Source organism: Protopterus annectens, chromosome 8.part1, assembly GCF_019279795.1.
Source record: "Protopterus annectens isolate FY-2018-M chromosome 8.part1, PAN1.0, whole genome shotgun sequence".
Taxonomy (NCBI): domain Eukaryota; kingdom Metazoa; phylum Chordata; order Ceratodontiformes; family Protopteridae; genus Protopterus; species Protopterus annectens.
Window position 1 is genome coordinate 187,377,408 of NC_056742.1, and position 18,215 is coordinate 187,395,622.

An 18,215-nucleotide genomic window follows, 5' to 3' on the forward strand; every position below is an offset into this window, starting at 1 on the left:
TTGTCCTTGTATGTGCCATGATACACAATATGGTCCTGTGGAAACAGCTGCAGCAGGAACAGCACTGGGCATGGCCACACAGCCCCCCACCATTGCCAAAGCCTGCACAGGCACAGAGTGACTTGGAGGAGGAACAACCTAAGCCTTCCCCAGTAGGCAGAAGGAGGCATGCCCAGTATACCCTGGCCTTGGCAAAGAGGCAGAACATAGCACATACACTGACACAGGAGGGACCCATGGAATAACACCTCTCTCTGACTCTCACATGCAGTAAAAGAGATGCCAAATATTACACTACCTGTGCTCAACCATGTGTAGGGAGTGTACTGTGTGCATCCAACATAGACAGCCCTGCAGCACCACCCCCATACTAGGACACGCAAAAGGTAAGTGACTCACACATGCCAGTCAGGAGGATTCACATACCCAACAATAGTCACAGCCAGCAGGACAGGTGTAGACAAACACAAACAAAGGCTGTTCTATGGCCTCTGAATGAGGCCTATGGGTAACCCCCCTCCCCCAGGCCTGCACAGACAGACTACAGCAGGTCAGGCAGTGGGACATCAGTTCTGAATGTTAGGAAGTCAGAAACTAATATGTAGGTAAATAAAAGCTAAGATCTGTAGTACACTGGTATGCCTCTAGTCAGCATGATAGGTAAGACTACAGAATGAAATGGAGTACCTGACATACCAGTACAGTCATAGCAAATGTGTACAAGTTTCAGGTGTGCCCCTCATTCTATGTAAACATGTAGTAACAGTCAGTTGTGCCTCCCCAATCCTGTGTAGAAATGTAGAAATAGTCAGCTGTGTCCCCCCATCCTATGTAGAAATGTAGTAACAGTCAGGTGTGCCTCCCCAAATCCAGTGTAGAAATGCAGAAATAGTCAGGTGTGCCCCCCATCCTACAAAGAAATATAGTAACAGTCATGTGTGCCCCCCCAATCCTGTGTAGAAATGTAGAAATAGTCAGGTGTGCCCCCTGCCCATCCAATGTAGAATGTAGTAACAGTCAATGCCAGATGATTGATGGATACCCTGCAGAAACAGAATGCTACCTGTAGGTGTACAACACATAGGTCAGGACTGCAATACAGACTACCTGGACTTGATCCACACATTTAATACAGACAGGCATACTGGGCATGCTCACATACTTAGAGAAATGAAGGCAATGTCAGTCAACAATATACTGAAAGATCATACTGGGCATGCTCACACACTTAAATACATGAAGGCCATGTCTGCAAAGACCAGTGGACCAGACATATCTAGCGGTTGCAGATGTTAGTGCAAAAACTCCTCAGTATGCACCACACATGCTTTGCACACACAGTGGATGGGAATACAGACATATATCTAAGGACAACACACTATAATAAGCCAAAGATAGACTTACATAGATGTGTGGAAGAGGGTGACTGTGACAAGGAGCCATCTAGGCCTGTTCCACCCAGCACACAGCCAAAGGGCCACAACCACATGAGTTTCAGATGTCACTCACTGTAGATACTAGCCACTGGCATCTGTCAGTATTACAGACTATGTGGAGCATGTGCTAGCTGTGCAACATTGCTGTACAAGAAGTAGTCATTTAGCAGCTGTATACACTTACCTATGGAATACGACCCTGTGTGTTCCTGCATGTGGCGTGTCAACCGCTAGATGAATGGGTTATGGCCCGTACACACACACTGCACTCCCCATAGCCCTACTATGACAAGCCTGCTGAGGTCATCCACTGTGAAATACACCTTTGGGATAGTTGTAGCCCAGTAATCTCTGTGGTGTGTTCCATAACTGCGTACTGCTGTAGTGTGATAAACTAGTTAGGTAGGAGTTCTATTCCCAGACTTAGCAAGTGTGTGTGTCTGTTTGTGTAGAGAGCAATGCTTTTTAGGGTAGTCACACTCCGTACAATTCAAATGCTCTACTTTGGCAAGGCTGCTGATGTCATCCACCTAGAAATACACCTCTGGGAAGGTTATAGCCCAGTAATCTCCGTAGTGCATCCTATAACTGCATACTGCTGCAGTGTGATAAACTAGTTTGGTAGGAATTCTAATCCCAGATGTGGCAAGTGTGTGTGTGTCTGTCTGACTCTGTGTAGAGAGTACTGTTTTTTTAGAGTAGTCACACTCCCTACAATTCAAATGCTCTACTTTGGCAAGGCTGCTGATGTCATCCACCTAGAAATACGCCTCTGGGGCAGTTGTAGCCAAGTAATCTCCATAGTGCTTCCTATAACTGCGTACTGCTGTAGTGTGGTAGAATACTTAGGTAGGAGTTCTAATCCCAGACCTGACAACTTTGTGTGTGTAGACAGCAATGTATTTTAGACTAGTCACACTCACTACAGTTCAAATGACCTACTTTGACAATCCTGCTGATGTCATTCACTGTGAAGTACACCTTTGGTGAAGGAGAAATCCAATAACCTCTGTGGTTCGTCCTATAACAGCATCATTCTGTAGTGTGATATAGAACTCTGATGGGGTTCTATCCCCACACATAGCACTGGTGGGATGGTTTGTGTGTGTTTCAATGTTTGTGTAGGGAGCAATGCATTTTAGGCTAGTCACACTCGCTGCAATTCAAATGCTCTACGTTGGCAGTCCTGCTGATATCATTCACTGTGAAATACACCATTGGGGAATGAGAACTGCATTAATCTCTGTGGTGCATACTGAAACAGCATCATGCTGTGGTGTGATATAGAACTCTGGTAGGGGTTCTATCCCCACACATGGCAGTGGTGGATGTTTTGTGTGTGTTTCAATGTTTGTGTAGGGAGCAATGCATTTTAGGCTGGTCACACTCACAACAATTCAAATGCCCTACTTTGGCAATCCCGCTGATGTCATTCACTGTGAAATACACCATGAGGGAAGGAGATCTCCAGTAATCTCTGTGGTGTGTCCTGAAACAGCATCATGCTGTATTTTTATTTATTTTTATGTAGTGTGATATGGAACTCTGGTAGGGGGGGGGTCTATCCTTGCACATGGCACTGGTGGATGTTTTGTGTATGTTTCTATGTTTGTGTAGGGAGCAATGCATTTTAGGCTAGTCACACTCACTACAATTCAAATGCCCTACTTTGGCAATCCTGCTGATTTTATTCACTGTGAAATACACCTTTGGGGAAAGAGAACTCCAGTAATCACTGTGGTGTGTACTATAAAAGCATCATGATATATAGTGTGATATAGATCTCTGATAGGGGTTCGATCCTCACACATGGCAGTGGTATATGTTTTGTGTGTGTTTATATGTTGTGTAGGGAGCAATGCATTTTAGGCTAGTCACACTCATTATAATTCAAATGCCCTACTTTGGTAATCCTGCTGATGTCATTCACTGTGAAATACACTTTTGGGGAAGGAGAACTGCAGTAATCTCCCTGGTGTGTCCTATAATGACCTAGTGCTGTAGTGTAATATACTAGTTAGGTAGGAGTTCTAATCCCATACATAACAGGTGAGTGTGTGTGTGTGTGTGTGTGTGTGTGTGTGTGTGTGTGTGTGTGTGTGTGTGTGTGTGTGTGTGTGTGTTTGTCATTTGTATCCTGTGTGGTGGTGAGTATGTAACAACTGGACTCAATGTGGAGTGGGTTTTGCAAACTTCTTATATGGTGGGCCAAGTATATATCACAATGTCCACCATACAGGGATAACAGATGTGAAATAGCCAAGAGGCTGGGGTGCAAATCCATATCCCTAAATGTGACGTCAATGCCATCTAAACAATGATATCAAGCCTTGTATTACTCAGGGTACACTCTCAACCCATTCCTCATACACACACACACACACACACACACACACACACACACACACACACACACTTGCCTAGGCAACAGCAGCTATGTTGGTAGTACTCTGCATATTGCCCCCTGATAGTAACCATGTTGTGATTGCAGTGGGCTACAGAAGGTATGGCACCCTGTCCATCAGTACAATAGGCATGTACATGCCGACAGTGCACCTCCCCCCATGTTCCCCACTGGGCACCTGCAACACCTGTGGTGCCATCAAATGTGACCCACAAAGAACATAACATGCTTGAAACACAAGCCGTATAGACAGATGCCACTGACACCAGGGAATACCAGTATCATGCTATCAATGTAGTTGCAGTGCCAACCCGCTGTCTATGAACAGTTCCCGCCACATGAGACCAGGTCTGGCACATCTGATGATAACAATCAGTGTACACAACATAGGCCAGACACCCCAGGTACAGTTCCACTGTAACTGTACATGCATATGGGAGGTGTGCACATCCCAGACACTATCCATATCATGGACTAAGGAACACATACATGGCAAGCAATGCACATCATTGGCAACATGCAATAGTCATCCAGGTGACTGGATGGTCAATACAATACCCACCTGTGTGGGCAACTCCAGACACTACAGCCCTGGACCAAAATACAGACCATTGTCATGTGGCCTGATGCCAAGGTATACCCATCGCCTAGCCTTGTATAGCCATCTGGCACCATCAACCACAGCACACCCGTGAAGCAGTGCACACATGCATGTCAGTACTGGCACCCATGTCTGTGTGGGTGGTGTATGATGCGTATGACCACATTCACACTCACTACAACCCCCATTGGCATACTGAAGCATGCTGTCTGATGTCAGAACCTCCACATACCCTTTGCATCTATAACCTCCATATGGCCCCTGTGGTGCATGTGATACCAGCACAGTACTGTGTTGTGGCAATCCCACTAGTGATGAGTTGTATTCTTGGCCCTGCCAAGTATGGCAATGTGTGTGCATCCCTGTGAGAGTGTGGCTGTGTTGACGCTGACACCTGATCATGTGGGCAGGCATGGGTACTACACCTACCATATAGTTACCATATCCCTGTTGCAGATGTCACTCACCATCACATATACATTCTGAGATCTCCCCAATAAGTAACCTATGTGGTGCATCCAATAACTGCATGGACATGTGATAGCACTGCATAGTCGTTGGGGGTTTGATACCCTTGACTGGTAGGTGTGTGAGACACACATGCATAAGGTTTACTCTCCCACCCCTCCCTGGCTTTTCTGTGCCTCTGTCTGCATCTCTTACTCCATCTCTGGTGGATGTGGAGACTTACACCTGCTTTACTTAGGCAGCAGCATGTGTATTTTAAGTGATGCTCAGGATCAGCTGATGGTCTCTGCATGAATTGCAGCCTTCCTTTAGCTGATTGCATGTGGAACAGCTGTGGTACCATTCTCAAAGCCAATTGCATAGAAACACACACCAATATCTAGGAACATAATTTTGCTGTTGGGCTTTTCATTAATTGTGACTAGGAACTCGATCTGTTGTTTGCCAAACAGCATCTCAGATGGATTGTAGTGTACCTCTAACAATATACATTGTGGAGACAGGCCAACACACAGGAGGGGGGTGTGCCTTACCTGACTATAGACTGTAAGTGCTGCTATACTGCATTTGCCATAATGTTGGTTTAACAGGGTGCATGTGGGCCATTGGATACAGAGTGATTAAGACACTTTAAAGCAGTTGTAAGCTGGTTTGTGTGGGTTTGCGCGGAGGTAAGCACTGCTAACTTCCGGTTACAGTTTCTTATAGTCTGTTAGCTTCTGAATTGCTTAACCTGTATAGGCATTGCTTACCCTGTGCAAACAGGCTTAAACCCACTTACTGCTGCTTAAAAGTGCTTATTCCAACTTACCCCCGCACTAATTTTTTTAAAAGAAAAGAAAAAGGAGTTGATAGGAAAGTGGTGAAATAAGGAGCACAAAGAGAGAAAGACAGTATGGAAAATAGCCAGGGTTGTGCAGGAATGGTGATGGGAAGGTCCATAGCTGTCCATTTCTTCAACAGCAACAGCTGTGCATATACCCTGAATTTGGAAGTAGACTTGGACACTCAACCCCTGGGAGTGGGTGAGGACAACAATAATACATTGTGATGCCAATTAGACCGGATTCCGTGTGTCCAGTGGACACGTGTGCAAAATGGACAGCTCTGTATGGGGAGAGATTTTTTTGTGGGAACAGATTGCCCTTTTTTTAGGTGAGAGGGATGTTGGGGAAGGGTAGTAGGTATATTTGGGGAGGTAGGTTGGGTAGGTTAATGGACAAGACAAACAAGACGCATACAAGGGTGGTATATGACACATGTGGGGCTAAACTCTTTGATGGGGAGGGGTGTTGGGATATCAGAAGCCCACAAGCCTCCTAGTGGTAACAGTGGGACTGAGGTCCTCACCCATGGGCCATCACCACTGCACCTTCACAGCCCCGAAGGTGATTGTGCTTAAGGCTGAGTCGCAGAGCCAGACGGACTCTCTAATCATGACATGTGGCCCTTGAGCTGGTGTAGAAAATCACCAAACTGCTGATCGATCTGTCTATGCACCACAGCCCAGACCTGGCAATAGGTGACAGGTGCCTGTCTATGCCCACTCCTAGGGGGTGAGCCCCATCCCCTGAGGTGGTTCCACCCAAAGGTGGTGCAGGACCAATGGACAGGGAGGTCCCAGGTTGGGCCCCAGACATGCTGGTGCCCGGTGCCACAGCCAGCTGAGGTGGGACAGGTAGGTCCACTGGCACCAACATTCCCAAGCGTGCTATAGTGTTTAGATGTCATCATCATATGTGAGTTAGTAATAGTCAACACATTCCAGGGTTAGGTATAACAGCATCCATAGATATTACCATTAACCCAGACACCAGATACGGAACAGTTGCATGGCAAACAGAACAGATGCATATATGGGACCACAGTGGTAATAATAACAGCATGCAGGTACATTGATGGCATCATGCCACTAATGTTGGAATAATTCAATATAGCACATGCATGGGAACCATTAAAATATTTATCAAACAATTGGACATTATCAGAGTCATTACATACCAGCTGGGGTGGGTATGTTGATTATTGTTGAAGATACGGTGGGGGGGAGATATCAATTAACAACTAGTATATTCCTGTAATCCACATTACTTTCCTATTCAGTGCTTTTATCTCTACTTTACAAGTCTTACTACACTACCCTACTGCCTTAGTTTGGACAGTGATATGTCATTGTTACACATGAACTGGTTTTACCTGCAGTATACACCTCTTACCTGGTATACCTGTGGAGCGACTGTTTGTTAACACTAACTGTTTCTACACATACTCCCTGATTCCGGGTTGATGTTTTGCACATAGCTATCCAACTCTTTCTGCACAGACTCTGGCCATGTGTTGACCACACACCCGGCACGGGACATATCTAGAATATTGCCCTTTTCCACCTTTAGTGTCCTGACCCACAAAAATACATGCTTTCCTACACAGTTAGATTATGTAGCACAGTGTGGGTGATAGTGACCAGTGATACTTTATTATTCAGAGAAACTGCAACACTCACAATTCCCTACAATACCAGAGTGAACAGTACCGGTACAGGTTATAATGGTCTATATTCTTCAGCACAATGTTCATATACAATGTATCTGTGGGAGCAATGTTTGTTAGCACTACCTGACTGTTGCCACATAAAGTTGTGGATTACACATTAGTATTGTGCACATACATCTCACTCTGTTAATGTACACACTCTAGTCACAGCTTGACAACATGATAGTGTAGATAGGACATACTTGGAATATTAATCTCCTAACAGTTTTGTGGGTTGCTACAGTGACAGGTGTGTTCTCATAAATGTTTGACCATCACTTGTATTCCATTTGCTGGCTAAACATCTGGGATCATCCCACAGACTTACCAGGGGGACAGGCAGCAGATATGGGCACATATACTGGACATTCTAGCCTCATCTGTACAGTTTTGGGGTATGATTCTGTATGCAGCCTAATTCCACTCCCATGATTCAGGCCATGTCTGTGTCTGCTACAACTTAAACACTGTCCATCACAGTTGTGTCTGCTATATAGATATTGCTGTACATCTCCTATCTGCTTGCTGTCTTATTAATCCCCTGTACTTTTGCATTCTGACCTTGTATTACAACACTCTTATACAGATTTCCTAGACAGTTATATGTTGTTGGACAGTGTGGGTGACAGTGATGTGTAACACCTCATTATTCAGAGCAACTGCATATCATTATTGTATTTCTGGGCACAGTGTTGGTATCTGACTTACCTGTGGGAGGAATGTTTATTAGCACTACCTGAATGTTCCCACACACAGTACCAGATTCCACATTACTATTCTGCACATACATCAAACTCTGTTACTGTACACACTCTGACCACAGCTTGACAAGTTAGTGTGTAAATGGGACATACGTGGCTTCTTACTCAAATAAGGTATTGGGGAGTTGCTAGTGTGCCAGCTTTGTTCTCATAGATGTGTGTAAATCAGTTGTATTTCCTGTTTGATGCCTATATGTCTGGGATCATCCCACTGATTTCCCAGGGGGACAGTTTGATAGGCAACAGATATGGGCCACTTTCCTGGACATTCTGGACATATAGGTTCTCATAGGGTTCTAATCCAGGAAAAAAGAAGTAATTGTTCCCCTCTGCTTGACACTCATTAGACCCATTATAGAGTATAATGCCCCTTTTGGAATGTACCTCACAAGACATCTGCAGCAGCTGGAATGGCCACAGAAGTACCTCACAAAGAGGATTACTGGCCTCAAACAAATGCCCTACACTAACCACCTCAAAAAACTCTAGCTTTACTCCGTAGCATATTGCCTACTCTGAGGTGATCGCTGCCTAACATATAAAGCTATGTCAAACCCAGAACTGTTGGACATGCTACATCTATAGAAGTCCCAGTCCCTCTGAGCTACACACTCTAGGGACCTAAACCTTGTCACCACAATAAACAGGACATGCTGAATGGATAGATTCCTGTCCCAGAGACTTCTCATACTCTGGAACAGGCTACCCATCTATGTCTTGCAATGTTCTTCATTAGCACTCTTCAAGAAAAATCTTGATGAGTGGATGTAAAATAGGAAATACACCCACTTCTGTGTCTCTGCTCAGCAGTGGCACAGGAAAATAACTTTCTTTGGTGGGGTAAGCCAGGAAACCTTGTTGACTAGGTGTACATAGGCCCTTGGGCCAATAGTCTAGTACCTACCTATGAACCTATGAACCTATATATGTACAGTTGTGGGGTATGATTCTGTATGCAGACTACTACCACTGACAGGGTTTGAACCATGGCTGTATGTGCTAAAAAAACAGTTCACATCTCAGTTGCATGTGCTATTCAGTTTCTGTTGTTTGCATTTTCCCTGTTTACTGTTTATGTGTCTCTCAGTTGTATTAAATGGCCTCTGGGGATTCCACATCTCATATACATGCATTCCTACACATTCAATTTATGGTGCATGGTATGGGTAAGAGAGTGCTTACTACAACAGTACTATTACATGATTGCAAATATACATTCCCATATGATACCAGAATATACACATGTAGTCCAGCAGTTAAAACCGTTCAATTAGGCTATTACAATTTTATTGACCTACAAACAATATGAGACTCTTCCTGCCATATTCTTTAGTGTATGCAGTACTTGCTTTGAACAATACAGGTTTTATACAGGCAATTAATTTACTACTACTTTTAGTTTTATTTCCTATGACAGTAAATGCTTGAGTATTACTGACCTGCCTTGCATCGCAACCTCACCAGGCAACTGATGTGGGCCTCTTGGTTCATGGCCTACTCCATTTTGGCTGTGGGGGACATAAGAGGAATATTTAGCCATACATATCCATGATATACCTGAGGCAATTATTACACACATACTGAAGTGATACTTACACATGACTGGAACATCCCTTGCCGCTTTAGCCTCTTGGAGCCACTCCTCCAAGAGGTCCTCCTTACACTGCTTCAGGTCAGCATAGTGGTGCCTGACCTGCTCACCAGCACAGGGTATGCCAGTGGCAGTGGTGAGGTCATGGGCAAGATGGTCCCAGGCCTCTGCCTTATATTGGGAGCCCTGGTATTGGCCTTGCAGCAGTCTCTGATCAAGGACTTTGACAAGGAGTCCTGCCATGACCTTGGACTCCTATATGCAGCAGCGCTGCACCTGACAGCACACACCTTCTCCCCTTACTGCCATAGTGCCTGCAAGGGGAAGCTACAACCAGTTATGAGATGTATTCCTGCCTCTTGGGTTTAAGTAGGGCTGATTTCCTGCACTATTCTGAGACTGGCTGGTTTTGAAAAGGCTAAGCTATGGGCAAACCTGCTTACCTACGTTTGGCATTGTTTAAAGGGGTATACCACTAGGCACAATGAGTTAGCTGCCCTACACATTGCTTACACCTCCTATGCCTGTGGAATACTTAGCATTGCTTACATTAGGCTTTGCATTATAATTCCTTTTTGGCATTGAGTTATTATTCATTATACCTTATATGTATGCCTGATATCCATGATTAATGTGTACGTACACTCTATGCGGTCCTTGTGTTTTATTGGGGAATTCAACACTCTATTTTAATTACACCTCACTTCTGGGCATACTGCTGTACTCCAGCTCACATATTTATGTTATGTAGTGGGTTATGGAACATATGACTGTATACTGATTCCTTTCACAGGTTCATTTTTGTTTTACTATGGTGTGTACTTGTTTGCTGATACCTCATTCTTCTCTACTTCTGTGATGGCTTGGTGGTTAACTACTGTGAATATGGTGCATAGGGTCCTGTGTTTGAGACCTGCATGGCTGTTTATTTTGTTGACGGGGAGAACAAGGGTCGTTGGATACAGAGTGATTAAGGCACTTTTGAGCATTTGTAAGTGGGTTTGCGTGATGGTAAGTACTGCTAACCTGCAGTTGCATCTGCTTACAGAGAGTTAGCTTTACAATTGCTTAACAAGTGTAGGCATTGCTTACCGCCACTCAAACGGGCTTAAGCCTGCTTACTAGTGCTTAAATATGGTTACTACTGCTTATTTGTGTTTAAACCTGCTTACTAATGCCTTATTCATTACGACATTGTCATCTCACATGTGCATTTACTGCAGTACTCCAGTTCATGAAAATATGTTATTTAGTGGGTTATACAACATAAATATTACTCATAACATGCTTTGCCATGGAAAATGGAATATGCTGCAGTGGGACTCAAACCGGGAATGCCTGTTCATAAGTTGAATGCTCTGCCCACTACACTATTGCTCCGCTGTGTCAGTTGCATATATCTTCCTTGTTATCCTCTTCAGCCATTTAAGCTGCATTATACCATGACCCCCCCATTAATATTCCAAAACGTGCACGCTGATTGGTCAGCATGCACGTTGTAAATCGACTTATACTAATGGAAAAATGTCCGGTCGCCCGGACTTTTTCCATTAGTATAAGTCTTTTTTAAAACACTGTCTCGCTATGTTAAAGGAGTTTAACATAGTGACACAGGTTTAAAAAAAGCAACGGAGATCTCCATTGCTTTTTTTAAAGCTGTCTAGCTATGTTAAACTCCTTTAACATAGCGACACAGTGTGTAAAAAGCAACGGAGATCTTGCTTTCTCCGTTGCTTTTTTTTTAAACCTGTCTCACTATGTTAAATGGGTTTAACATAGCGAGACAGCTTTAAAATAAGCAATGGAGATCTCCGTTGCTTATTTTAAAGCTGTCTCACTATGTTGAACCCATTTAACATAGCGAAACAGTTTGTAAAAAGCAACGGAGATCTTGCTTTCTCCGTTGCTTTTGCCCACAGCTCTGATGTTCTGCGTAGGCATGCGCAGTACATCAGAACTTCCGCAGAATACCAGACAGCTGCGGAAGGGCAGCAAGGAGGCATTATACAATGCCATTATTTAAGAAAAGTAATTTTTTTTTTTTCTTAAATAATGTCATTGTATAATAGCAATAACCCACTTCTAGGTGTGGGTAATGCTGGATTTACCCACGGTTGGCTTTGTTTGGTCCAAACCACACCAACTGTGGGTAAATCCAGCATTATCCACACCCAGGCATGGGTTATTGCTATATTACTCGTAGCTAAACGATGGGCACATCCACGCACCTACAGTTAGCTTTAATCAGATTTTTAAAAAATAAAAGGTTACTTCATTTTATTTATATATACTGTTTCTGTTGTACACAAGGGGGACTGTTGGTGGGGATATGCGATCACCTATGAGTGGTCTCGCTCAATTATTAACCCTTTCTGCTGTTCTTCATTACGGGGGTATGTATATTCTGAGAGCTCTGCTTTCAGACACACCCCCTGCACTCTTACATGCTCCGTGTAAGCCTAGGAGCTCAGGCAGTGTGCCTAATTACTTTGCATGGTGCGCTGCCATCCTGCTCCTAAATAGCTGCCTCCATGCAGGACTAAGCTAGTCCTGCATGGAGGAATAGTAAATTCAGGGGCCAGTATTATCATTTATTTTAGTGAGGCTCTCTAGCACTTTATGTTACCCAATTTATACACTACAAAAACGCAGGTCTCAAAAACAAGTAAAAAAATAGAAAATGATGTAAATATTACTTAAAATAAGCAAAATTATCTGCCAACACAACAAAAAACTTCACTTGCCAAGAATATTTTAAAACAAGTAAACATTTCTAGCCTCCAAACCCCGCATGGGCATCTTAAAACTAGTGCATTCAGACTTAAAACAAGTAAATGTGTTTAATGCAGAGAAAACAAATTAAGATTTATTTTCTGAATATGTCGGAAAGTTTGATTTAATTTAGAAAGTGCTAGCCATTGTCTTGAAACATTTTTAGGAATTATATCTTAAAACCATTGCAAACAGACTAAAACCAAGCATTTTTTAAATGCAAAGCAAAAGATATACCCGTTTGTATAAAATTGTACGAGAATTTTGCTTGAATGTAACATTCAGTGCTGGTTTAAATGCCTTGAAATGAGACAAAATGAGAATTTACAGAGAAAAGTATATTATACTACAAATTGACTGACTGCTTAAGTAATTCTTTATCCAGAGGCATGTATGACATAACAACATGCAAAATCAAGGCCATTGTTCACTGTGAAAATTAGAATGTTAGCATATGCAATATATCAAATAGAGTGACCTTATGAAGAGACAAGCCGCAAACTAAACCAACACCCTGCCAAACAGTTAAAGATGAAATCAAAGTTGAAGTTTGTTATGTCTTGCACTACAAGGGACACAATAATGACAGGGAATGAAAAAAAGGTTTTGTGCATTTCTACTCAGCAAAGAACTTTTTCAACTCAGCTATAGCTTTTCTATATGAAGAGGTCATGCCACGGTCATGGATGGCATCTGACAGTACTTCAGTCTGCAGCACAGAGAGAAGTGTCGCAATGCACTTAGGATATGTAAGGTGAAAGGTGTAATAACATGCCATGAGATACATCACACTTTCATAAATGTCCTATTTTGGGAAGGTCATCAAAGGCATGGTACCAATGGACAGTAAGCAGTTGGTTTTGTAGACAATCTTGACAGGGCTGAATAATGGCCTTGTCTGAAGAAAGGTGTTGTGGTCTTCATTACACTGACCAAAACAAGGAAAAATAAAAATAAAAAAAGATTATGCCCGGGATTCATGAAGCTTGTGCCAGGCGCAGGCATAGCGTAGGAGGTATAATGCCAAATATGGCGGCTGAGCAATTCAGGTATGATCCAATTCCACGTGCAATACCAGCGTAGGCTAGATCTGCACAACTCTCAGCTCAGGTATGCTAATCACCCCATGCGCAGTACTGCAGCATGCAAATGAAGGTACATAGCGATTCATGAAGTGGCGTAGTCGTAGCGTAAGCCTACAGAAATGTAAACCAAAAAAACGGTTTACATTTTGCCAAACAGAACATCGGAGCCATGAAAGCGGACCAGACTCATGTATTACAAAGTTAACATATGCCAATGGCTAAATATACAGCCAATGCATAAGAAAAGATGCACAACACATAAAAAATAACATTTAATGTCATGGCCACAGTAACGCAAAGCACAACCACAGGGCATGTGTGCGCAAATGGGAACACAAGGAAAATATATACAGATGTCATAAAATAGCAATGTAACATGAATCATGATTTCACCATAATATTCAGTGGTATGCATGCTACACCACAACCAAGCTGCAAGTGTTGCTAAGGGCCTGTGACAGTGTTCGGCGCAGTAACTATGAATTAGTAGTCAATGCCATGCAAATGAGGCAAGTAATAGTGAATTGCAAACGTCCCGCTGGTCTAAGGATGTACCATATGGCGCAGCGCTACAACACTGAGGAGTGGTCTGGAGGAATACATGACATCAGCAGTGGGGTGTGCCACCGCAGTTGTAAGCACATTGGAGCAATGCAAATCGGGGCTGCCCATTGCTAAGCAAAGCTGCAGGACAGGGGCGTGGATGTAGGTATAGCTTTGCTTAGCTGAGAGCACACATGGTGCCTGAAAGCACGTGTACGTGGATGAAAACGTGCCCGAAACCTGGTAAGCAGACGCACGCGCCGTGCACCACAGCCCAAAAAGGAAGTTTGGGGGAAGACAATAAGGAAATGCCGCAGTAGGGTAAATGGAGTACAACTGAGTAATTAACACCTATTAACTCACAGTGGGCCATTGACGGCAGCTAACAAGGCTGCTAGCAGCATCCTGCAGAACAGAATAGGGGAGGTGTCGGATTGCAAAGAAAAGAGACCTGTAACCGCAGAGCAAAGCAAACCTGCAGTATATCGGCTATAGAACACATTTCGCAAGACAGTCCTGGTTCGGGAAAGTACAAAACAAGAAAGCAGGCTTCTGGATGCATGCCAGACAATGGGAGGGGAATCGTTAAGAAAAGTTAAGGCAAGGGCAAGAGATAATCCATGGCAGCTAAATGTAATTCAACACCAAAGGCACCGCAATAGCAGTACCTGTGGTAAAACACATAAGATACCCTGCAGCTCCGAATGTGCATACACACCCTATGACATCATCAGTGTTCAAAGCACAATAGTATAAAGTGTGAAGGCACCTCACACACACTTGTAATCCCAAATACTGCACCATCAGTGTAAACAGAGGTGGAACTTTTACAATGTACTTGTTGGGAGCTGCCATAGCTGTGATTCATCAGCATGTGTTGGAGACTGAAGGTGTTGTGGAGGATGATGCTGACAACCACCTCAGGCCCTGGAGGAGGAGAAGAGTGTTCAGACCAAGGGTAACCTACCAGGGGCTACATGATCTGGAGATAGTAGAGCATTACAGGGTGGACAGGGACATCATACAGCAAATAGTTTAGCTGTGCCAGCCACGCCTGAGATCCAGAAACAACAGAGGGGAACCCATCCCAGTGGACACAAAGGTATGTGTAAGCTTGAGAATACTAGCCACAGGTACCTTTCAAAGGCCAACTGAAGATATCATGGGGATCTCACAGGCATCAGCATCCAGGGTACTCCACCAGTTCCTGGATGCCATGTTACCACATGCCAGTGAGCATATATACTTCCCCCAAACTCAGGAGGAGTTGGCCAGCAATATGCATCTCTTCCACCATGTGGCACACTACCCGGAGGTACTGGGTGCAATAAACTGCACGCACACACATATCAAGTCACCACCCAGTGAGCATGGTAGGCGTTACATAAACCACAAGATACCACTCTATCAACTGCCAAGTCATGTGCAATGCCCAGGGCATTATCACGGATGTGTGTGCTGGCAGCCCTGGAAGCTACCATGACTCCCACATCTGGCATGTCTCACAGCTGTATCAGGTATATGTCAGGGGGGGCATCCCATATGGCCACCTTGTGGGGGATGCTGGCTATGCACTGGAGCCATGGATGATGACTCCCATCAGGAATGCACACACATCCATGCAAGAACGCCATAATGAGGCACACGCACAAACTAGAATCATCATAGAGCGTGTGTTTGGGATGCTGAAATCACGGTTCCGTTGCTTGGACATATCTGGTGGAGCCTTGTAGTACTCTCCAGGCACGTGTGTCCACATCTTTACAGTATGTGCCATGCTACATAATATGATCTTGCGGAAACAGCTGCAGCAGGGACATAATTGTGAAGGCCCTCACAGCCCACCGCAATTGCCAAGACCATCACAGGCACAGAAGGATTCAGACCATGAACACCCTGTGCCAGCCCCAGTAGGCAGATGGAGGCATGCCCAATATGCCCACGCCTTGGCAAAGAGGGAACGTATAGCACATACACTGACAGTGTAGGCCCCTACAGACTGACACACTTCTCCACCTGCACACACAGTAAAATGGATGGCACACACACACACACACGACCACCTGTAAATTGTAATGTATAGGTGGCCTACTGTGTGAATCCTACATAGGCAGCCCTCAACTATTGCACACACAACAGCTATTGGAACAAGGAAAGTCAACACCTGAACAGTAAACTAAGCTAACAGCATATGTTGATACTGTATGTATAGGTTCCTAGGTACATCAGTAGGTACATGCCCGATTGTCAGAGGCCATTCATCAGCCTAGGCAAAATGTGTCTGCTATCGCCACCCCATCAATTAACCAACTGTCCCTCTGTGGAGCAGAGCCAATTGCGGGATCCATGTGTGTAACCACTGTTCCCCACCTACTCTGCATGGATTCCCCGGTGTGTTAATGAGGGCCTCCATATAATGTAATCAGGGATGTAGCGCCAAAGCATGGGGAGTACCCATGACAGGTATCTGCCACCCCAGCATTCTCCAGTTATGGTTGTGTCAAGGTGTAGCACATTACAGTGTGTGGCTCACTGTGACATAGATTCCCAATGCTGGAGCACATCCATTAAACATCACTTGGACATACCATTAATAGGTATCATCCATATGTAAACTAACTGAGTTACACATTTGATTGCAGTATGGAGGAACAGCCATAGTACAGTCCACATACAAAACACCATAACACTTGTACAAATCCTAGATGACCAAGTGGTAAAGCCACTGACTGTGTCATGCATGTTCCCGGTTCCATGTCCTGCAAGGTCCGTTACGTAATCCCGATGGTACGAATAATGGATGTTGGATGCAGGTCATTAGAGCACATCTAAGCACATGTTAGTGGGTTTATGTGGCGGCAAGTGATGGTAAGCATCGTTTAAACGTGACTACATGGATATGTGCAAAACAGGTCTAAGCTTTGCTGAATTCCATGCAGATCACTGTCAAAGATGTCCAGAACAGGAGAAACCAACATTATTCACCCTTGTACTAATAGTGCCTGCTCTGAGAGGTAAAACGACCACTGCCAGGAGTAGAACACGCAACCATGTACACAATCACCTACCACTAAGCTACCCGAGATGTATCAACAGAAGGTGTGTATTGTGACAGGCTAAAACACAAAAGGGTGGAGTTCAGGAAATAGTATACACCGCCATGTACCCAACGAAATGTGTGTTCACTCTCTCTCTCTCCCTGTCTATATATACATATACATATATATATATATATATATATATATATATATATATATATATATATATATATATATATATATATATATATATATATACATAATAGGGATAGAAAGGGTGATAGAGAGATGTATGTCAATATATATGGATATGCATATATCTGCAAATATATAGACAGGTTAACGACTTGTACACAACCATGGAGGTACAAATAAATAGGATACTGCCAACTACCGAATGCTTTACATACCGACACGCGTAATCACGAGGCTTAAAGACCGAAAGACCACAGTACTGGAACACTATAACCGCGAGTAATATTATCATGATGTTAAGGGACATTTAGTTATTTCTGCTGGTGCTGCTGTCCAGGTAGGTACTGTGTTTAAGTGTGGTTCTGATTGCTGTAGTGTGTGTAAGTGTGTGTTGAGAGTGCAGTGTGTGTTTCCGTAGGACTGTAAAGTGTGTGTGCGTGTGTGTGTGTGTGTGTGTGTGTGTGTGTGTGTGTGTGTGTGTATGTGTGTTTGTGTGTGTGCGTGTTTGCATTGTGTGTCTGTTTGTGCTAACTCAGAGGTAGATTATTACAGTAGTTGTGGTCATAGCCGGCCTTAGGCATACGGTTACCACCTGTCCCACTTTGAGAGGGACAGTCCCTCTTTGAGCAGTTGTGTCCTGACAAAAAATATTAAAAAGGGCAAATGTACCGAGATTGTAGGACATAATTATGTCCCATATATTATGTAACAGTTGCATTAAATAGTTATTTCTGTATCTAAAATATGTAAATGTTACAAGAAACATAATAAGCAACTAAAGTGCTACAA